General features: G+C 41.7%; 1 long non-coding RNA gene across 1 annotated transcript in view; it reads right to left on the reverse strand.

Annotated features, from left to right (window-relative positions):
* LOC135714949 (uncharacterized) overlaps positions 1–4,371 on the reverse strand; it is a 344,260-nt gene extending 339,889 nt beyond the window's left edge. The window contains exon 1 of the long non-coding RNA XR_010518914.1: positions 4,285–4,371. This is a non-coding gene — a long non-coding RNA (uncharacterized LOC135714949). The remainder of the gene's footprint in view (positions 1–4,284) is intronic.
* Positions 4,372–23,484: the final 19,113 nt, after the last annotated feature.

A 23,484-nucleotide genomic window follows, 5' to 3' on the forward strand; every position in this document is an offset into this window, starting at 1 on the left:
TTTAACTCAGTTGCCGGCGCCAGCGAACTAAGAAGACTCTGCCTGGCATACACAAAAGGTTAGCTTGCATCTACTCCGTCGTCAACAGTAGATTTAGACTAGATGGTAAAGGCACCAGATTTTCCACTAGCCAAGATTGATAAACGTCTGGGTTTGAATCCCTGTGACAGCTATATAGACGCTTTTTGTGTTTGTAAAGCAGGCTAAAAGGAAAGAGAGAGAGGGGTGCTGTGTTGAGTCCCCCCGGGAGTAGATGATTTTTTAAATATTTTAACAACAATCTAAAAATAGAAAAAACACTCCAAGAATATTTTATCCAAAAACCATGTTAAAAAGTCCAGTTTATAGCCTTTTAGTTTTTACCCTAATGGGTTATTTTGTAACAAGGTGTGTTAAAAATATGATATAACCCTAACAATAGTTGTTATATTCTTGATAGTACGTAGAAGATTTCTTGTTATATTTGACCATGTTACAGATAATTTTATACCTCAGTAACACAATTTGTATTATTTCTGATACTTCCTCCTGGTCGGGATGTTAACCGTTCCTGTCAATGCGTATCAACTACGGACATAGCTAGCGAACGTGACCTAGAATAGATTCAAACAAACTCAGTTTGACGGAAAAAGAGCTAGCTGAATATTTAGTCGAAGGCATTGCATTTCGAAACCAAGCAAGAATTCAGAATTTTAGAACTGTCAGTGAAGTAATTCAAGCCTTTCGGATGATACGATTCAACGCAGCACCACTTAGGAAGAATATGAAAGTATGCCTTTCGTGTAATCATCCAGGACACTTTGCGGTGGATTGCACAACTAACTTCAACCAGATGCGATACGAACAACGTGGAAGAAATTTGTTTCTTCCATAGCAGAAGCAATATTTTAGAGGACCACGATTCAATAAATTATAACGAACAGGTACAAATTTCGAATTTTTGTGTGACCCTTTCGCACGGGTGTAGCAACAATTGGACCTCAGATAGGTTCTCGACCAAGCACACGAACTGCAGATCGTAGAAAAGCACGGTTATCTCGGAACGCCTTTCGAAAGCAACTGAGGTGGCCTACTTCAGACAGAGATACACTATTAATATTGACGGAGATACACTATTAATATTGATCAACAAAACACGGCGGCCAAATCCCGCGCAAGGAAGCTGTATCGAGAGTGTTTAACGAAACCGATGTGTGTGGTTATGAATGACGAAACCTACATCAAGGCAGACGCAAAGCAGATACCGAGTCTGGAGTTCTACGTTGCCAAATCACGGTTTGATATTCCAACATAAGGAAGAAGAAAGTGGACAAATTCGCCAAAAAATACTTGCTCTGGCAGGCCATATGCCAATGCGGTAAACTGAGTAAACCGTACATCACAATGGGTACCATCAACAGCGAAATTTACCGCACCGAGTGCCTCCAGAGGCGTCTGTTGCCCTTCCTGCGGTCCCACGGAGGCGAGACATGCGAGTGGGTGAGTCGAGTATGTCCTATTTGAATCCGAGTTCAGCTTCATTTCATCCTTGTTTAGCAAGGTTGTCTGCTTCTTCGTTTCCGGTAATGCCGGAGTGCCCTGGAATCCAACTGAATGAGACGTTTCGGCCTTCTACGGATTTTTCGACACATTGGATCCATGGATGTTTAGATCGACCACTCCGTAGGGCATCGAGACAACTTGCAGAATCCGTCAGTACGATTGTGTTTTGCTGTTTATGGTTTTACGATTTCCTTGTTTGTTCCCGCTCTGATAGTGCTTCTCAGATGATTGTCGATTTGTGGAGTTGGTGTGTGCCAATGTCTATCAGTGACCCTTAGAATGCTGCTTACCTTGGGAAGGGAGAATCCGGCAGATTCTTGCAGAAGTTCTTTAGCTCGTTTTACAACCGGATAGTCGATCGTACTTGGGTTTTTTCAACGAGTCGTACTGCTAATTGCGAAAGACGTTGTGTGAGTGCTAGTCGGAAGGGAAGACATCCGGCCTCAACCATGATGGAGATGATTGGGCTGGTTGTAAACGCACCAGATGCTTGGCGCACTACATCGTTATATGTGGGTCCAAGGATTCGTACCGTATCTTCAAAGTTAATGCTAGTGAGTCCTAAGCCAAAGAACAGTTTGGACACAACCAACGCTGAGCCAACCTTTAGCAGGGTCGTTGGACTGCTTCTCTTCAACCGGTGCCCTAGGATTTGCAGGATATGAATCTTTCTGCTGCAACTTCTTTTGAAAGAGTTCAGACCTCGTTTTCGATGCTGTAGGAGACAGGCTTGTAATAGCTTGGATTTGGTTGGGGCGCTAGAAAAACCAACGCTGAAAGCCCAATCCGTAGCGCCGTTGACACCTTTCCTCAGCGATTTACGAAATATTCCGTGATTTTTTCCCTTCACTATAAGAATGACATCGTCGGCATACAGCAGAATATCGACATCAGGTGGCTTTTTATTGAAAATTGGTTGCATGGTCACTAGAAACAAGGTCACGGACAGTATGGATCCTTGCGGAACCCCATTTTCCGCTTTTCTGAGGCTTGAAGTGGTTCCGTTAGCAGCCACTTGGAAGTACCTATCAGACAGGAAGCTAGATATAATGTTCATCATTCGTCCAGATATTTTCCAATCTGCTAGGGTGCGAAGAATGCCGGATCTCCATGTCGTGTCGTAGGCTTTCGACTATTTCCACGTGTTCATCGTTACCGAGACTGATGAGAGATTCTAGCTTGGCTAGATGAGTGTCGACACCTTTTCCAGTACGGAATGCGTGTTGGCATGGATCCAATTTTTTTGTAGCTTCCAGTTCAGTGATCAGGCGGTGGTTCACGATTCTTTCAAACAGCTTAGAAGAGTTATCGGTCTGTAGCCATCTGTTTTGCTACGGTCCGCATCAGGCTTTGGTATGGGTATTACTGTACCTAGCTTCCACTGCTTCGGAAACGTGCCATTGTCCCAAACCCTATTTAGGAGCTCTAACAGGGCAGTTTTGGCAGAGAATGGTATCCGTTGCAGCAGAAGGTAGCTTATTTTGTCAGCACCAGTTGAGCAGCCTTCTCTACGATCAAGAGCCCACATCAGTTCTTCCATCGAAAAATCTACGTTGTGGTCAGATAACCGATTTGTTACAAGTTCTCAGCATCAGTAAGGCTAATTTTGACATAAAGTTATGTTAACTGTCAAAATAACAAACCTGCAAAATGCGTGTCGATCCTGACACAGCACGCCCGCCCCGTTGCCGTGAAGCGAGCTTGATCGTAGCATCGCCACACATTTTGCAAATATCAATTCTAATATAAAAGTTTAAGTGTATGCATCTTAATCATTCTGTACTGGTAATCATACTTTAAAATATTTTGCTATTATTAATATTGGAAAACTGGATAAAACTGGGTGATTTCTAAAAAACTGGGTGAATTCCAAAGAATCCAGTTTAAACTGGAATGTTGGCATAATCTCGGGCATCACTGCTTTGTACATCATAATACACGATGAATAGAAAATCGTGAAAATTTTACCCAAAAAATATTATGAACAAATCGCCCCATTAAAATTAATTCTGCAATTTATGTGATGGCACATCAGTCCTTTCGAGATTTTCACGACATCATATTTTACCTTTTACGTCAGGCTGATCGACACTAAATATTGGTATCAGGAACAGAACTTGTTATGCATAAGTTATTTTGTACCGCTCGGGATCCTATTTGACCAAATTAACTTATTATCAGACGTAAATGGCGGCAGAAAAAGCAAGCATTATGAACAGAATGGTAATAAATTTTTGTATTCTCCCTATCTGAATTAGGTCAACACGTAACAGTAATGCTCAAATGCACTGATCCACCATCGTCCCAAAAGCTGAAAAAACCTCCAAGAATAGCCGAAGCTTTTTGGATACTATCCAAAACACTTTTAAGAAGCAAACCATCATATTCACGCGCTCACTCTCACACTCCGGTTGCCGCCAAGCCACCCGCACCGTTCAAACGAAACCCAAGTAAGTGGGGTCAGTTTCCATGCCGGAACATCATCGTTCGGAGGGGGGATGGCGGATGGCAGCGCCCGAGCGGATGGAAATGATATCGGAAGCAGACGACAGCAAAGCAGAGATGGTAGTAATTTCCGCAGCGGATTCGACCTTCTCTTCTTCACGCTGTGTATGTCTGCTGTGCTCTGGCCAAAAGAGTGGACTCGCAGCAGGAAGGGGATCCGGGCTGTTGAACCAGAATGTCTAACCAAGTACAAAGCACAAAGCAAACCCTCCGAAAGAAAAGGGAAGTGGGACTCACTTTTTGCCGAACCGACTTGGTTAGTGTGGTGAATTTTCCGGCGTGTTGCTGCGGGTGGTCCTCGTTGATAATCCCAGGACGTCTCTCGTTGACGGTTGGATGGTTAGGATATTCAAACTGTCAGCTAAAATTTGCGTTGCCTCCAGTGATGGCCTGCCGAATTCACACTCACGCACTTTTCTCCCGCCGCAAGCACTGTCAATTTCCACTAGAATTTTCTTCTTCACTCATGCAGGATTCACCACATCACTGTCGCAAACGGACAACCGGTACGTAGAACTTTTCTAGGTTAGCAAACTTTGCACGGCAGATTAGCAGAATCGATTTAGTTGTCATACACATTTTTGTGGACAAGTTTCTACTTCACTTCACTACATTATTTCCTGACGTGCCTTCAACTCGCCGGGGTGGTGGGCGGTTTTCCACCCACTTGAGTTCGCTTGCCTTCGACGCTTTCGTGTATCTCACTCTCGCTCTTCAAGCACACCGATCACGTTCGAAATTGAGCTAATGTTGCAACATTTCCTCCAACCGACACCGCAAACAAATATTTTCTATGTGCTGATACTCCCCATACCGGGCAAAAACAACCCACCACTAAATGACCGCAATTTTTCAGCTTTTCACATTTTCCGATTTCACTCGCACGTACACCCGTCGTCTGGGCTAGGAAAAACAGCCAAAATTAAAAGCTTTTTCCACTATTATTAATCAATTTTCATCCACCCAAAAGCGACCGACAACAACGAGCGGAAAAAAAACGCACACTCCCACTTCCATTTGGCAGGGCTCGCCGAAATCACATTCGCATTCCGTCTTCACTCGACACAGAGGGAGAATCGATTATCACCACCACCACCGCCCGGGGGATGACCGCAAATATCCACACGGGGTTTCACGTCACCAGCTGACTGCAAATCACACTCTCGCGCCCCTGAAATCTTCTCTGAATGACAGCCTAAAATCGAAAAAAAAAACGCGTGTGTGACCCTTTCGCAGGGGTGTAGCAAAAATTGGGCCTCAGATAGGTTCTCGACCAAGCACACGAACCGCAGATCGTAGAAAAACACGGTTATCTCGGAACACCGTTCGAGAGCAACTGAGGTGGCCTACTTCCAGGCGGCACCGGATCGAGTACTACAAACGTCTGTCGTCGTCGTCGTCGATGTTGCTGTTGTTGTTGTTGTTGGAAAAGAGGAATTCCGAAGGCGCGCTTGTAGCCGAAAATACGGAGGATAGGACGGATCGTGTTTGGGAAAATAACAAAAACACTACAAGGGATTTGCGAAAACCATGTGGGTGAGGGCGTCCGGTGGAATGGGTGGCGAGGAGCTATTGGCGAATATCTCTCTGGATTCTCTGGTTTCTGGTGGGTGAGGTGGAAATTGAGAGAGCGAGAGCGATTGATGCGAGAGCTGAGATCCCGTTTGTTATTGTTCAAAGTGACGAGAGCCGTTACTAAAGGTGTCACTCTCTAACCGTTAGTAGTAGTAAAAATGTCCTGACAGTATGGCATCGACGGTTGAAAGTATTGGAATAACCGATTGAAGTATGAAATCTGAAAAAAAGCTACAAAGGACAGCCCTATGGGGTTGTACACAATGGTGACATAGAACTACGTGATCCTATATAATAAATGTTATTTGTTAACTGCAGTAGTCGCTTGTGTTTTGTGTACGAATAGGAATTTGAGCGGGTTTCTCTCTGTTTATACTCTTCAGTATGACGCGCTTGGCATAGATGGCCCCCAGCGACTCACGAAGAGCTACTGATTCCGATCAATAGCGGTGCGGCTTTTTCCTCCTTCTATGGATGCTCATGTGGGCTGCAGCTCGCTACTTGCAGGCAGCCTTTCGTTGTGTACTGAAGAACAATGTTCAACGCCACGCGCCGAAAGCACTGCTGCTGCTGCTGATGCCGACGACCAGACTGAATCCAATCAGCGGTTGAGGGCAGCCTTGATAGCTAGCTGCTTGCGGGGAGCCTTTCGTTGTGTACTGGGTAACATCAACACTCACCACGTGGTGATTGAATGAACACCGTTTGGTGATACCGGATGGAATTCAACTTTGAAATCTGTGTTAGGGAAATCGCAGGCAATTTGTGATAATTTTAATTTTCATAGCAACAGTTGCAAATTTAATCAATTTTAAATAGAGACATTTTGAAAAATGATAAAGTCTTAAATTTCACAGATGCGTAGAAATATTTATGATCGATTGGTGATAAAGCTATTGAAGTTGATCCAGGGGCAGCTGAGTTATTAACGTTCAAAATCTTTCATAATTTCGTTACATTTTCGGTTTTCACAAAGTGCACCCCCATATAGAAATCACAGACCTAGTCCTACGTCAAAAAAAAAATGCAGGATGAGAGCATCATGACAACTCTAGAGTAAAGTCAATGTAACCAAAAAATATTGGTTCTCTGACCATGTAGCAAACGTTTTATCCAGGCCGGTCAAATGACGATGACCTGCGTCGTAAATTTCCTCATCAAAGTCGATGAGCTGAGACTTGAAATCTGCATTTTGAAGATTCAGAAAATCTTGGACTTCTGTAAATATCACAATGTAACTCGGACGTTGTATTTTAGGGAATTGTCATTCTCAATCGGTGTGCTTCGTCCTAAAGTTCAAGCATATCCTGTCGATCGACAATTCTCTAATGGGTTCTTGTGAAATTTAAAGCGTTAGAAGATCGATGATTCAACAGCAAATGAGCAAATTTTAGGCTTATTTGGTTTATTTTTCTTTTACAAATCGCATTGTTATAAATAAAGGGCCTTTAAAAAACAAGCGTTTTACTAAACTTGCTCAAATTTCCTACTGACTGAGCCAATCAAACCCGAAACCATACTGTCATAGAACAGTACTTAGGATATTATTTGTAGGTGGTAAACTCTAATTTTTTTTTCTATATACCTCCGAGCCCCCCCCCCCCCCCTTTCTCTTTAATTTTCACGATGAAAAGAGATATAAATTTTGCAATAAATTCTCACTATCATACCAGTTTTTCTGAAATAGCATCAGAACGTCTCTGAGCTTGGTAAAAAAATTTCTGAAGTTCACAATACTTTCCTGATGTTATTAGATTTTCCCTGCGGTTCGCAGAAGGTGCTTAAAGTTTGCAGACCATTCCTGGTGTTGGAAGAGTTTTCCTGATTTTTGTAGATCTTTCATTGTGTTTGCAGAGCTACATTTAGGTTCGTATTACTATGCCAGGGTTCACGAAACTCTCTTCAAATTCCTCATGCTCGCAAAACGTTCATACAATTTGCCAAAAGTTCCTGAAGCTCGCAGAATTTTCCTGAAGCTCGATCGCAATATTTCTCTAAAGTTTGCAATACTTTTCCTAAAGCCTAAAGAGTTTAGTTTAGTTTTCTTTATTAACGAGACTTTCAGCCTTGGGCTGGTTCGTCTCGTACGTAGATGGCGCCTTCGGAAGGGAGCCCCCCTAATTACAAAGTTTGTAATGGGATGGGACTCCAGAAGGGAGTTCCCCTAGTTACAGAGTTTAGGTTGGAGGCCCCATAAGGGAGCCCCCAAATAGCAGAGTTAAGAAGGTGGGAGCCCCAGAAGGGAGCCCTTCCTATAATCATGATTTTAGTTTTATCAGAATTGTTTCTGTCGTAGTTTCTGTCATGACTGTCGTCCGGTTGTTGTTATCGTATAAATCATCCGTTGGCGTTATCCATAAGAGAAATAGAATGTGGGTCAGATATTGTCGGTCGTTCATGTTTATTTTCAGGTGAGAAGCTAAGGTTGGTCTTTGTGGGTTTGTGCAGAATCTGATCGGGTGCAATATACAAATGCTAGATGCTTTCCAGTAGTCCGGCTTTTCGGAGAAAACCGAGTAATGCCGCGGTTCTTGTCGGTTCCTCACTAAGGGCATCTCTGATAGTTCCCGGTATGTCATATAATTTTCGGGGCCCCTCATATTGTGGGCAGTGGCATATAATGTGCTCTACCGTGTGCGGGACATGGCAGATGTCACACATCCTGCGGAAAGGGCCGTTCCCAGTAAAGTTATGGGAAATGTTGGTATGCCCCGTTCTTAGGCGAGACATCACGATCTGGGTACGGTGGTCTCGTGGGTCCTCCCATCTATGTGTGTCGTGCTTGATCTTTCGGATGAAAGTATCCCTTGAGCGAAGCCAATCGGCTGACCAGGATTCCCAGATCACCTTTGAAACCCAGTGTTTCAAATCCTTGGCTGGGACCTCCCGGATGTACAAAGGAACTTCTCTTCCGGAAGCCACCAAGTGAGCCTCTATATTCCCACAGATACCACAGTGTCCAGGAATCCAAATAAAAGCGGTTTTGTTGGGTGCATATTTCTGAATACCCTAGATCCAGGGATGCTTGGAAATATCCGATGCGAGGGCCTCGACTACACTGGCGGAATCCGTGAAAACCGCGATTCGTCTGCTGGATGGTGTAGTGGCAGCGATTAAAGCAGCGGCAGTCTCTGCCGAAAAGACGGAGTACTGGTCACCGGCTACCGGGTGGCATACAGACATTTGAGAGTCTGTAATTCCTATACCGACACGCCCACGAGCTGCGGAGCCGTCGGAATATCGGATTGTATGACCGTTGTATACGGTTCGTTGAAGTTCTGCTACCGATTTCACTAGTGCGGGGGAGTTGGATCCTGCCCCAAACTTCTTCTTAATTGCCAAGTCAATTACGGGTCTGGGCAGGCTCCAACCCCTGGCTTCGCACCAGTGGACCCTGGACACTGGGGGGAGCTCCAGATTGGCAGTTGCAGAAAAGAGTAGTTTTGCCTGGGTGAGGAGGAAAACTCCCTCGTCAGGGCCAACTGTCTTCTGGGCGAAACTTATTGCCCGCTTGCAGATAGTTTGTGTGCTCATCCTTCTGCTGAACTTCCGCTTTTAGGTCAACGATCATCTTCCGGAGTTCGTGGAACTCTGAGTTGTTGTTACCCACTCCGTCAGTTCTTTGGGTGCTCTTGAGTTTCGAAATTTCTCTATCCTTCTCCAAAATCTGCTTCTTGAACTGGTCTGAAAGCAAGCTGTAGTTTTTCGATAATTGTTCCACCTTCGAAGACAGGTCCTCAATGATTTTGTCTTTGCTCGCTGACGTGACGTTGGCGAAGGATGTCTTTCCAGTTGATGCGTCGAACAATCTTTTTGCTGCTGGGTACGTGAGACCTTTATCTACCCGGATATGCTGGATGGCATCTTCGTAGGTGTAGACAAGGCATTTCCGACTGGAAGCTCCGTGGTCGCCGCTTTTGTATCTTGGGCAGTATGCTGCTTCTGGGCAACGTTCGCCTTGAATGATGGTGTGTTGTTGTCCACAGTTCCCGCATGTTTGATGACAGCGTGCTTTTGTATGACCAAAGTTGTAGCATCGGTAGCAGAGCATCGGCGACGGGTAGTACGGCCTAGTTCTGCACCTCTGGTACCCGATGTTGACGTGATCCAGCCTTGTGGTTCCATCTACAGTGAGAATCATCGTCCCTGTATTCAAAACATTGCCCTCAATTTTGCGCGTGATCCGGCGTACATATGTGACCTTTTGGTCAGCGAGGAATTCGAGGCTTTCTGCGTCAGTCATATTCTCCATCTCACGGCAATTGATTACACATCGAACAGAGTTAAGTCCAGTGTGCTTCGTTATCTTGATCTGCGTTCCATCCACGAGCTTGTTTAAGAGCAGAAGCTTGTCTATCTGCTCCTTATTCCGTACCTTCAGAGCGTATTTAAGACCACGCGCTTCCGGGAAAGCTCCATCAATCATTCCGGCGATGTGGTTTTCCACTGATTTGCGAAGGATGAAGGGATTCTCTGGTAATTTACCGGATACTCGCCCTGCCTTCAGTATGACCAACTCACCAAAGTTACCTTCTTTGTCCATGAAACTAGGAGCCCTAGCTCTAGTGTATGAACCGTCAATCCATTTCGATGTCCCATCGCCCGGATAAGGGGGGAGGAGGAGAGGAAAGCCCCCACCCAGCATCCCGCTGGGAGGAGGGGTATTATCCTACTTGAACCACCACTAGACCGAGTGAGAAAGTTGATACGAAAAACGCTAAACTCGAAAAAAGATACCTTCTACGCGCACCTTCCAGAGAACACTTTCACTCGCGACGAGAGAGCCGAACGCGTTTCGAAAATTTGCAATATTTTTAAATACCGGCAATGATAATCAATTAACTACCAGCAACGACCGTCGATTTGGAAGCGCATTAAACTTGTATTCAATCTTGCAAGCAAGTTTTAAATGTCAATCCGCGTGGACCTTTCAACAGCAATGGCTGCCGATAATGTGCGCTTCTATGCGCTACCCTTTATTATTTACACTACTTATTAGTAGATTGGTCACCTACCGGCCTGGAGAAAATGGATAAGTTCCACGTTGGGGCGACTCCCCACAAGTCCCGAAGTTTTTCCACCACAATTCACGATTGATCGCTCGGTATATCACTTACGGAGACGAGAGAAAACACTACCGTTTTTACACACGACCGATCGTCACGCTGAACAGCGAGAGAGTGAGCCTAAGGAGAAGGCCTTCGATCTGAAGTTTTAAATGCGTCTAGAAAGTAAAAATAATTTCCCTAAAGTTAAAAAAAAACATCCTTGAAGTTTGTAGAACTTCCTTGAAGTTTGTAGAACTTCCTTGAAGTTTGTAGAACTTCCTTGAAGTTTGTAGAACTTCCTTGAAGTTTGCAGAACTTCCTTGAAGTTTGCAGAACTTTCTTGAAGTTTGCAAAACTCCCTTGCAGTTTGTAGAACTTCGTTGAAGTTTGTAGAACTTCCTTGAAGTTTGTAGAACTTCGTTGAAGTTTGTAGAACTTCGTTGAAGCTTGTAGAACTACGTTGAAGTTTGTAGAACTTCGTTGAAGTTTGTAGAACTTCCTTGAAGTTTGCAGAACTTCCTTGAAGTTTGCAGAACTTCCTTGAAGTTTGTAGAACTTCCTTGGAGTTTGTAAACTTCCTTGAAGTTTGTAGAACTTCCTTGAAGTTTGTAGAACTACCTTGAAGTTTGCAGAACTTCCTTGAAATTTGCAGATCTTCCTTGAAGTTTGCAGAACTTCCTTGAAGTTTGTAGAACTTCCTTGAAGTTTGCAAAACTTCCTTGAAGTTTGCAGAACTTCCTTGAAGTTTGCAGAACTTCCTTGAAGTTTGCAGAACTTCCTTGAAGTTTGCAGAACTTCCTTGAAGTTTGCAGAACTTCCTTGAAGTTTGCAGAACTTCTTTGAAGTTTGCAAAACTCCCTTGCAGTTTGTAGAACTTCGTTGAAGTTTGTAGAACTTCCTTGAAGTTTGCAGAACTTCCTTGAAGTTTACAAAACTTCCTTGAAGTTTGCAGAACTTCCTTGAAGTTTGCAGAACTTCCTTGAAATTTGCAGATCTTCCTTGAAGTTTGTAGAACTTCCTTGAAGTTTGTAGAACTTCCTTGAAGTTTGCAGAACTTCCTTGAAGTTTGCAGAACTTCCTTGAAATTTGCAGATCTTCCTTGAAGTTTGTAGAACTTCCTTGAAGTTTGCAGAACTTCCTTGAAGTTTGCAGAACTTCCTTGAAGTTTGCAGAACTTCCTTGAAGTTTGCAGAACTTCCTTGAAGTTTGCAGAACTTCCTTGAAGTTTGCAGAACTTCCTTGAAGTTTGCAGAACTTCCTTGAAGTTTGCCGAACTTCCTTGAAGTTTGCAGAACTTCCTTGAAGTTTGCAGAACTTCCTTGAAGTTTGCAGAACTTCCTTGAAGTTTGCAGAACTTCCTTGAAGTTTGCAGAACTTCCTTGAAGTTTGCCGAACTTCCTTGAAGTTTGCAGAACTTCCTTGAAGTTTGCCGAACTTCCTTGAAGTTTGCAGAACTTCCTTGAAGTTTGCAGAACTTCCTTGAAGTTTGCAAAACTCCCTTGCAGTTTGTATAACTTCGTTGAAGTTTGTAGAACTTCCTTGAAGATTGTAGAACTTCGTTAAAGTTGGTAGAATTTCGTTGAAGTTTGTAGAACTTCCTTGAAGTTTGTAGAACTTCCTTGAAGTTTGTAGAACTTCCTTGAAGTTTGTAGAACTTCCTTGAAGTTTGTAGAACTTCCTTGAAGTTTGTAGAACTTCCTTGAAGTTTGTAGAACTTCCTTGAAGTTTGTAGAACTTCCTTGAAGTTTGTAGAACTTCCTTGAAGTTTGTAGAACTTCCTTGAAGTTTGTAGAACTTCCTTGAAGTTTGTAGTACTTCCTTGAAGTTTGTAGAACTTCCTTGAAGTTTGTAGAACTTTCTTGATGTTTGTAGAACTTCCTTGAAGTTTGTAGAACTTCCTTGAAGTTTGTAGAACTTCCTTGAAGTTTGTAGAACTTCCTTGAAGTTTGTAGAACTTCTTTGAAGTTTGTAGAACTTCCTTGAAGTTTGCAGAACTTCCTTGAAGTTTGTAGAACTTCCTTGAAGTTTGTAGATCTTCCTTGAAGTTTGCAGAACTTCCTTGAAATTTGTAGAACTTCCTTGAAGTTTGAAGAACTTCCTTGAATTTTGCAGAGCTTTCTTGAAGAATGCAGAACTTCCTTGAAGTTTGTAAAACTTCCTTGAAGTTTGTAGAACTTCCTTGAAGTTTGCAGAATTTCCTTGAAGTTTTCAGAACTTCCTTGAAGTTTGTAGAACTTCTTTGAAGTTTGCAGAACTTCCTTGAAGTTTGCAGAGCTTCCTTGAAGTTTGCAGAACTTCCTTGAAGTTTGCAGAACTTCCTTGAAGTTTGCAGAACTTCCTTGAAGTTTGCAGAACTTCCTTGAAGTTTTCAGAACTTCCTTGAAGTTTGCAGAACTTCCTTGAATTTTATAGACCTTCTTGAAGTTTATAGACCTTCTTGAAGTTTGTAGACCTTCTTGAAGTTTGTAGAAATTCCTTGAAGTTTGTAAAACCTCTCTGTTTCTCTGGAGTTTGTAAAAAATTTTGGAGATCGCACAGCTTTATTGAAGTTCATAAAATTTGCATTACTTTCAGAGATCTTCATTGAAGTTCGTAAAACTTTCCTGTGTTCATAGAAACTTACATGTGTTTGCAGAAATTATCTCAAGTTTACAAAAATATCGTGAAGTTCGCAGATCACCCCTAATTTTTTAGAATTTTACTCATATTGGGAGTATCGCCAGAATTTTTGTGACAAGAGCCAATGGCCCAAACTGGTGAGTACGGTGCTGAACATGAACAGTTAATGCACACACAGCCAAAATTTTGGAAAAGTATCGTGCTTGGTCGTGTAGGTCGTAGCTAACTATACTTTATCCAAATAACCATCATGGAATTCAAAGATCTCGGATGAAAGGGACCGAATCTTTAAGGGACAGCCACCAAGATTGTAGAACCTCCGGAAGTTCATCGTCCAAATTCAGTTGCTCCTGTCATAACCGCTGACCGAACGATGAACCGATAAGACCCAAAGTGAGAACAATGCTTTTAGTGACCTGTAGATGTGGTGGAAGATCAGGAACTTTGAATCTAATCTCAAAATCGTCGTTCTTTGGAAAGCTCAAAAGTTCAATGTTTGGATGGATGACGAGCCGAGCGATCAAATTCTAGTAATGGTTCATCCTCCTTGAGGTCACCTAGAATGTGTTTCAGAATATTGGGATGCTATGCGGTCCACTTGTTCAATCAGCTGTGAGCAGGTTTTGACTAGTGGTTCGTTACAGTCGACTGCATCGTCAACATAGCAGTCCTTAAACATTGGAACAGTAAGTTAAAAATCATATCCTTCATCGTTCGCAAGCTGATTTAGAACTTTGGTAATGAGATACGGAGTAGAAGACGTGTCGTAGATATGTTCCGGCTACAGTTTTTTAGTGCTTTTGGTTCACTTTTGCGTCAAGCAACTTGCTGTAGAGTTCGATCGCTCTGAAGAACTAATGCTTAAGGAAACATTTTCCCCACATCTCATTTTAGGACAGTTGACGACGATGACGAACATTGAAGGCCGGACTGTTGGTCCTGTTTGCACAGGGTCATTTAAAGAGAACGAGCTGCTACTTTTGACAAAACCGTCTAACACTTTGTAAAAATTGCTATTTAAGAAAAAAATATTCGAAAAAAACATCGGTATAAATCAGTGTAAAATCTACAAAAACCGGTATTCTGAGGAACTTTTATCGGTATCGAAATCTAGCGTGGAAATCAGTTTAAATATCAGTATATCTGTCCCACAATAATTTCTTTCTCATGAGCTCAATTTCTCATTATTCTATTTATTTTGATGACTCACGATTTGTGATTTCCCTCTCACAGACTTCAGAATAGAGTATCTGGCACTGAAAAAGCTGTTGACACTCTTATTTATGCACTTAGATTAACATCCAAAGTCCCTCCTTTTGTGCATACTCGGCACAAAACATACATTCTAAGCCCCGCCATAATAGGATATCCTGCCGTTTCTAGGCCGGCGGGGCTAAGAAAGTATCTTTTGTGTCGAGTATGCAAAAAAAGGAGGGACTTCGGATGTTAATCTAAGTGCATAAATAAGGGTGCCAACAACTTTTTCAGTGCCAGATACTCTATTCTGATGTCTGTGAGAGGGAAATCAGACGAATGGAATAGCACCCTCTGTGAGAAAAATAGCCTCGACCAAATCGTTCATGGCCACATCTGTCACCAGAGTTGAACAGACTGAACACATAACACTAGACTACGGACAACACACAACACTCAGAAGACCAGTAGGGAAATTGAAAAAATTTCCACCGGCTGGAGGGGGAATCAAACCCGCTCTTCGTCACATATACAAAATACGTCAGAATGGTGGGTTCTGCTGCCAATCGCACAAGCACGAATCCCACCAAAATGAATTAATTGTTTGAAATGTTTATTCAGGACGCTAAAATATCAAAATTCAAAAATAACCCACACCAAACTAACTCAAATGACTCGATCCAGTAGTAGGTAAACATCCGTCCATCTAATTTAAATCTCTCCCCACACTGTGGCACTGCATCCTTTTAAAGCACCCATTGCCTATTATTACTTATTCAAAACATCTTCCCAATATTGTGTAGGTCATCCAGTTGCATCATTGATGTGAACTTCGGAACAAGAGGCCGAAAACATTAACGGTGAGTAACAGGCCAAGCACATGCGCCTACATGTGCCCCTCTCCGGCACTCACTCTCCGCAGGAAAAACTCTCTCTCCCTCTCTCTCTTCGGGAAATGCTCCCAGAGCAGCATGCTGGAGCTTTCCAATCGGTTTTCCATTGGGAAGCGCGTTTCCAGCAGCCAGCTGAAGAGAGTCACGAGGTCCGAAGGTGCATCCCGAACACCACCAGCAGCGTGGAGGTGTGATGCCTGATGGTTCGTTTCTGACCGTCAGATCCCTGCCTGTGTCGTCCTGCGGGAGAGTAGGTAGGTGCCTACATGAATGAATGTTGTTTGTTTTGGCCTCGCTCTTTAGCTGGATTTGATGGAGCGAACTCACTAACAGCAACTAAAGCAGTTACTGTAGAGCTACATCGTATTAGCTGGGGAAGCTTTTGCCCGACAAAGCTGACTGTTTGTGAGGAACTGGTCAGGCAGTGCGTTATGAATTTTGAAAACCGAATTAGGTTTGGGTAAAGGAGGGGGCGGGGGGAACGAACGATAGCGGACCGGGTATTTTCCCTAAGCACGTGTAAATAATGCAGAAAGGAAAATATGAGTTTTGGAGGTACAAATGAGACATTTCGGACCCTTGCTGCAAGTGTAACTTGCTACAGTTTGTTGCATGGAAGGTGTTTTGTTTAGTTGATGAAGAAATTGTTTAGTTCTGAGAAAATTTAATATCACATTACTAGCTCCATTTGAATGAAATACAATCTCAACCGCACTGATTAGAGATCTGTGAGCCTCAACCACCATTTCCAGTTGCTGTGTGCCTTTTCTTCATCCTGCCACAACGCAACCCCGATTACTGTAGATAGTAATTAACTCAAACAATACCATCCAATCAATTGTAATAACGTTTTACAGACACAGCATAAGTGGGAGACCCGATCCCGAATTCCCTCAGCAGTACGCTCACTCGCAACAATGACCGAATCAGTTCGGAAAGTGCAGGTGTAAATAGTAACAATCAACCATTATTATCACCATCATCAGCAGCATCGCCCTCATCATCTTTGTTACCACCCTTCTGCTCGACGGCCGGTCGGTGGGTGGTTGGTGAGTAGCTATACAACAATACCATCAGGGCATTGCCCAGCCCATCAATCCTTTTGCGCAACGGAACTCGATTGGTTGTCGGCTGCCGCCGGTCTGCTCAGGAACAAAAGGTCGACTGATTAATGAAATGTGATAAGATGATTAGTTTACACCTTGGCCAACGAAGCCTATTCATCATTCCCGGGTCGGTGTGGCAATGGAAATGCACGCTCGCTTCGGTGTGCTTTATGAGTTCGATTGTTAATTGCGTGCAATCGAAGAAATACAGCGCTCCAATCTTGCATGATTTGTGTACTTAGGTTCTCGGTATCTGTGAACTTGGGAAAACTAGTCTCTATTTGGTGTAAACATTGGTTTATCGCTAGTACAATCAAACGGCTTGAAATGGATCGATGGCGTGCTTTGTACGTTTACACGGGACTGCAAACGGATTCCGTCAGTAGTTTAGAATACAGGGAGTGTAAGGCGTTGTACATTTTCAACAAATATGGGAAACACTACGGGTTTTCAGGTAGCCGTGTCAGATTAGGTAATGTATTACCAAGCCGGAGACGGTGGGTTCAATTCACGGTTCAGCAGAGAGCATCTTTCGGGAAGTAAATGCAAATTCATGCATTGGTTGGCATCGAAAGTTCTTAAATAATGACTGGAAGCTGGGTGTGGGTATGGGTGTAAGCTCGTATAAGAACGCACGGTGTCTTCTGACCGTTATTATCAAAACTAAATATCAAAAACTTTGAACGGTAGTTGATTTACACCTGGGGGGGGGGGGGGTTAATAAAAAAACGATGCATAAAAATTCATTGTATTTTCAATGGAAAGGTAAACTTGAAAAATCTATGGGATCATAAGTATAAATTGAAGCATATCATCCCTTCCTAATACAAGATACACGCATCAGGCACATTATTTATTATGCATAACGAACTAAAGCGGGCAGAACATGTCTAGATAGAGCTGGAGTTAGGGCGTAACAGCTTTTGTAAACAATGACTTCTCTCGTTGATTTCTATGATTTCTATTTCGCCTACACAATCCAACACATCTATCGGGTAGGGGAAGTCTTCCCCTACTCGATGGTGATGTCGATTTTCCAGGGAGAGTCATGACTTTCAATAAATTATCGAGAGAAGTCATTGTTTACAAAAGCTGTTACACCCTAATTCCAGCTCTATCTAGATGTTATTTTTGACGTAGGACTACTTCTGTGATTTCTATATGGGGGTACACTTTGTGAAAACCGAAAACTGAACATGTAGCGAAATAATGAAAGATTTTGAACGTTAATGACTCAGCTGCCCCTGGACCAATTTAAATAATTTTATCACAAATCGATCATAAACATTTCTACGCATCGATAGCAAGTGTCCGACTGTTGATTTTTTTAAACAAGAAACTATTGAAAGATTCGTAAATGTCAAGTAATGTCCAAAAGCATCGAAATAACTAACAAATCCACCAATTACGTACATGCATATGCTGCTTCCCCAACACAGTCATCAGAGAAACGTTAGTAGACGAAACAAGTCGAAGTGGAATTCACCTCCGATCTTCGGGCGTGTGCGAATAGGGAGGACGAAATTGCATAACATTGTGCACACTCATCGCCCTATTCAGAACCACCTGCCCCCAACGACCACACAAAATTCTCTCCAGAGTTGTAATCTTGTAACCCAACTTGCAAGCGGGGTGCAAGCGATTTTGATCGATTCTCTTCATGGATTTTCTGTTTCGTTAATAAATCAACGGCAAACACATTCATTGATACGTTTGTTGTTCTGGATGATAGAAGAGCAGAATAGCAATGAAAATTAGCATCGCACCGCTTTTGGTTCTTGGGTTACACTTGCTGGTAGCAATTCTGCTGTTCGACATTTACGAAGGACCACCACAAAACATTAAATTACACTGTTTTCTAGGGATGCTTAAAATTCCAATTTTTCCAGCTATTCGATAAAATATTTATCGAATTTTTAATTATTCGAGTGCGTAACCGACATCCCTTATTATTTCTACTCGTTTAGTTAAACGCAGTAGAGACAAAAAAATATAGGGTTTTGTTATAGACATGACCACAGTATGACGTAGAACGACGCAAAATTGATATAGGGTAAATTATGGCTTTGGCACCCATTGACTGTTTTCGGCAACCGAAATTGAAACGTTAAGAGGCAACTAACCATCACTCGATTTGCTTTTGCTTCTTCTTCTTGTATTCCTAAATCATCACTTTCTAAAAGTATTGGTAAAATTCGTTGGTAGTGTGCGTCGGCGTGCCAAAACAGTCAATGAATCATAAATATCAACTGGTATGGTGAGCAAAATCTACCATCTCTTTTATTCTTTTAATTTTCAATACAACAGCAAATGTGACGTCACACATGCAAGCGTATAAGAATGTCGTAGACAAAACATTCACACTGCCAGACAACGCTGTACGGCATTTTGTTTACACCCCTGAGCGGGAAAGCCAAGAAGAGGCTACATGCAATGCTGCCATCTTCCCTTTTTGTGTTTAATTCAATTTTTTTAACCTTTGTAATTGGAACGTTTATGTTCCAAAAAAGGTCCTTTTAGTTTTATTTATTCAGTGTTTGATATTCATTCACCATTAAAATCATCCACTCATCTATGTTATTGGTTGAAACTTAGTATTTGCATGTTTTAATAAACTTATGTTGACTGCTAGACGTAATACATCTGGCAACGCTTGTTCAATGATTCTTTTACGTTCCCTAGCAAAGAAGTGGAGTCGGAGTGATTTTCTTGGTGTTTTATTTTGTTCACCAAGAGATTTGACCTCCAGTTTTTATTTATTTTGTGTATTCGATTACGTGAAATTGTTGAATGCTACGAAGAACACAAGTAAGTTAATGCAGTGATGGTGTTTTACCCAGAAAATATACGATGTAAAATCATGAAATACTTGCTTTAAATTTTCGAATAGCTTGTGTGTGAATGTATGTGTTTACTAATGATGATGATTGAAGAATATTTCAAAAACAAGAAGAATCCTATTTGATTGACTGTGTTTTGAGCCTTAATTTCACTGTATTTTCCCATCAAAACTCTTCGCTGAATGTATTAAACCGATTCCTTACCTTTTCAGCTTCAATCTGATTACATTTTTACGACTGTGCAATCCTGTTCTGCCATATTTTTTTTTAAATGAAATATACACACTACAAAATACGGCTGATTTCGAGTTGCCGATAATAGAACAGCTGGTTAACACGCAGTTCAAATAGAAAGGGTGCCGAAGAAAAAGAGACTGCCGACAATAGTCACACTCACCTGAGAAGTTTGGGGCGTTGTAAAAACATGTTCAACTCGTTTTGATCAATTCTGTTGATTGGAATTGGTAGAACAGCAAGCAGCAGATAAATGTCAACAAACAAACCTGTCATGTATGTGTGTGACGCTGAGAAATCGCTAATAGAAGTTTGGACGCTGCTTAGATTGACGAGAATACGTAAATTCCCCTATGTCATGTATTTTTGATTATTATACTTTATCTTAGAATTTTCAAGTATTTCAATGTTTCGGTTATGGTTCAAAACTCACGACGATTCATGTTAGCATAATCAGATCACGGTTCATCTTACACATGAGATAATGTATTTAAATTTAATGTAATGGTTAAGAATTGACAGAATCTCCCCTACATAACTACCTTGGGTTGATCGGCGAAAGGTTTTCTTAATGAATTAACTATAACAATTTCTTGACTTTTATTTTTTGTATGTATGTAATTACGAAAACCTTTATCTGGACACTTGCTCTTTTTTCAGCTCCGTAATTTTTCAATAAGTTTTAACACAAAACTTTTACTGAAAGTTAAGTCCGATGCTAATCGTTCCACAATTAAATCCGATCTTCGCAGGATGCATGGTACTCTTATTTTCATACGAATAACAGCATAGTGTAGGTGTTCTGCCAACCCTGCTGTATAGTTTGGATCCATTTGCTTGATATTGATAAAATTGTTGGTGTGACCGTTCGAATTTATCATCAAAGGCAACCATCGGGCATTTTTCGCAATGATTTCATCCTCAATCAAAAACGAATCGCCTCTAGAGGAAACCCGTTTCAACCGTCTTGACTGACTGACGCTCAGGACCGGCCATGGTATACATAGATGAACTCGACTGAAGTGAGGCCCCGATAGAAGCTGTTCTAGATAAAAACACGATCCGCTGTGGTTTTTGCTGTGATTCGGAAGAGACGGGCTTAGTTTTGTTAGGTTTGAAGAGGTTCACGATTCAGACAATACTTACATAATTTTTCGAATGATCCCCAACACCGGTGGGTATCCGTTTGTCGTTAACAACTTCTTGATTGAATCCTTGTATCACCAGTTTTATGTATGACATTCTCTCACTAGTTTCGTTTGTGAGTAAACAAAGTATTGACCCGAGTAGTAAACCTTAAAAACGATTGGCAGAATGTTAACGCTCAACAGTGGTGCCGTTTTATATTATATTGTTGTGTCTTCCTTATCATATTGTGCCTTAATGTGCCTAACAATGGGTCCTGTTGTGTTTCGGCACATTGTGCAGATTTGATTGCCCCTTGCAATATTCTTTATTTCTGTTGACTCTTCGACAAATAAAAAGGGAAACTACTATTTCTTCCAACGAGAAATCAGAGCATCTGAACATCAGAGTTTCACTCAAAAGATTCCAAGTCCATTCGAAGCTAAAACAATGATTATTTATTTAGTGAAAAAGACGATTTGGGTTTGATGCTCAGATTGAATTCAAGCTGTTCAAAAGTAAGAAAAAATTATTATTCGGAATTAAAAAATATAAAAAAATAGTAAAACATATTTCCCTTTTATCTGTAAAATCTGAAAAATCTGTATATTTTTGAAAAATCTGTATATTTTTGAAAAATCTGTAATCTGTATATACAGATATCTGTATCAAAATATTGACAAAATCTGTATGATAACAGATAAATCTGTATACGTGGCATCACTGGCGCTGTTTTAAATCTTTTCAGAACGATGTGCAACCAAGTGGTACTCGATTATGAAGACTGTGTTGAGCTTGAGCTTGAGCTTGATTGACCGCCCACGGTTGCTACTCTGTTACTGCCAGATCAGCTGTAATTACACAGAGAACCAATAGACGATGCTTGGGACTAGCAATCATCCTCAATGTGTAAAAACTGATGATCTTAAATTGGGCAATACCAGCGCCGGCCGCACCCGAACACAGGTCAAGAAAGGAATGGGAAGGATTGTGTTGACATGACACTCACTTTGATGGAAGCCGAGAACACCTCTGCACTTCCACGAGGAATCACTGGGATGTTGGATAAGAGGGTTGGGTTTGCAGCAGGGTTCGTTTTGGTAAACGATAAGCTGAATTGATGTCCTAACGATCATATAACGCGAAGGAGCTTGGGACTAAACCCACGGTCTTTTGCTCAGTAAGCAAAAACGTTTGCCACTAGGCAGACGAGCACCTTTTTAATCACCGAGTTGCTGTTATTACCATGTAGTCATATTAACAAATAAAACGATTGACGAATCTTGAATGTGGATGGGCCTGAGATTAGACTCATGATGTTCTGCTCAGTAAGCAAAAACGGTTGCTCTTAGGCCACCGAGCCCCTTATATCACATAATACCGTTGCTCAAATTTGTGTATCCATTCAAACCCGGAACCAACGACAACAACGAGTTTAGCAAAATACACGATACACAAGCGATTTTACCATAAATCTCTTTGATATGTAAGGACCTGGGACCGCGTTTTTCTGCCACTGTAACCGACGATCTTTCAAATCCAAAAACTAAAAACTACGAAAAAGTACTTAGGCCTTCATTAAGTTCCACTTTCACGCGACGTTCAATGGCAGGGTCCTATCCAGGATTACATCTGGAAAATCCAAATCTGGCCAACGCCCACCCTAAACCTAAACCTGATCTAATCCACCTGAAATGACTAACGAATGGAAGACTTTGACTACCCAGCCATGCAATAGTCTCATTCCGTGCCTTATGGCAACTTGATGATTCTATTGCGCTCATATTCTGGCACCACCCAGGGGAGACTTGGTCCTGTACCCAATGCTTAACTTATCTCCATTCCACTCAGCTACTCGCAATTTCTTGTGATATAGTGGGCGGAATATTATTATATGAGACAATTCAATGCAGACGTCTTCCCAAATTTGGCAGATCGCCAGGTAATCGGTGAGTTACCACGATAGTTGCTATTCAACAACTCGACAACGTCCCATCGTCAACGCCTGCTATGAGAATTTCCCATTGCAGACGCCAACGAAATGACGTCATCGAGCTATCGATCAACTACCCTGGTTATTGCCTGGTACCTTATAGCACGATGCTAGAAGGCGAACCGGAAGAATCGATGAGCTACATCTCCTCCTACTCGATTATGAAGACTGTGTTTGGGAAAAACGCTTATTTCATGAAAACAGTGATAAAATTATCATTTGCACTTTTTTCAAAAGTTTTATTATGGAAAATTGGAAAAAAAAAAATAATTCAGCAGGTTTGTAATGTAATACCCTATCGGTTGGCGTATTTGGATTTAAATTTCATCTATAAATGACAAAGTTACAAGTGTTCAAAACCTAACTCTGTTTCACCACACATATTTTTTTATTTGCACCCCAGTATAGTCGACAAAGACGTAGTTCTACGTCGAAAAAAAGTACTTATTTATTTGAACGGGCATAGAGAAGAACCATGACGTGAAACAGGATCATAAATTCGCTGTCCCTTGTAGTTTTTTTTTCAATGAATGTCATTTACATTCACCGAGTCTGGTAAATCATGCATAAGAGATACAGATTTGAGTTATTCACAAAAGTTGTAGCTAATATTAAAAGCTTCAAATGCTTCGTACGTCATTTTACGGAATTCTGCTAATGGAAACAGTTTGAGGCAAATTAATGTAAATCAGTGCACGAAACGGATGCAAATCTCGAGTAGCATTTGAAATGGGCCTATGTCCAAAACGTAAACAAATCGGGTTTTGATACCATTCTTTAGCACCGGTTGATAGCTACTAATCGTGTAGG

The sequence above is a fragment of the Ochlerotatus camptorhynchus genome, unplaced genomic scaffold, assembly GCF_037179485.1.
Source record: "Ochlerotatus camptorhynchus isolate MF236.1 unplaced genomic scaffold, CSIRO-AGI_Acam_v1.1 ptg000767l, whole genome shotgun sequence".
NCBI classification, from domain to species: Eukaryota; Metazoa; Arthropoda; class Insecta; order Diptera; family Culicidae; genus Ochlerotatus; species Ochlerotatus camptorhynchus.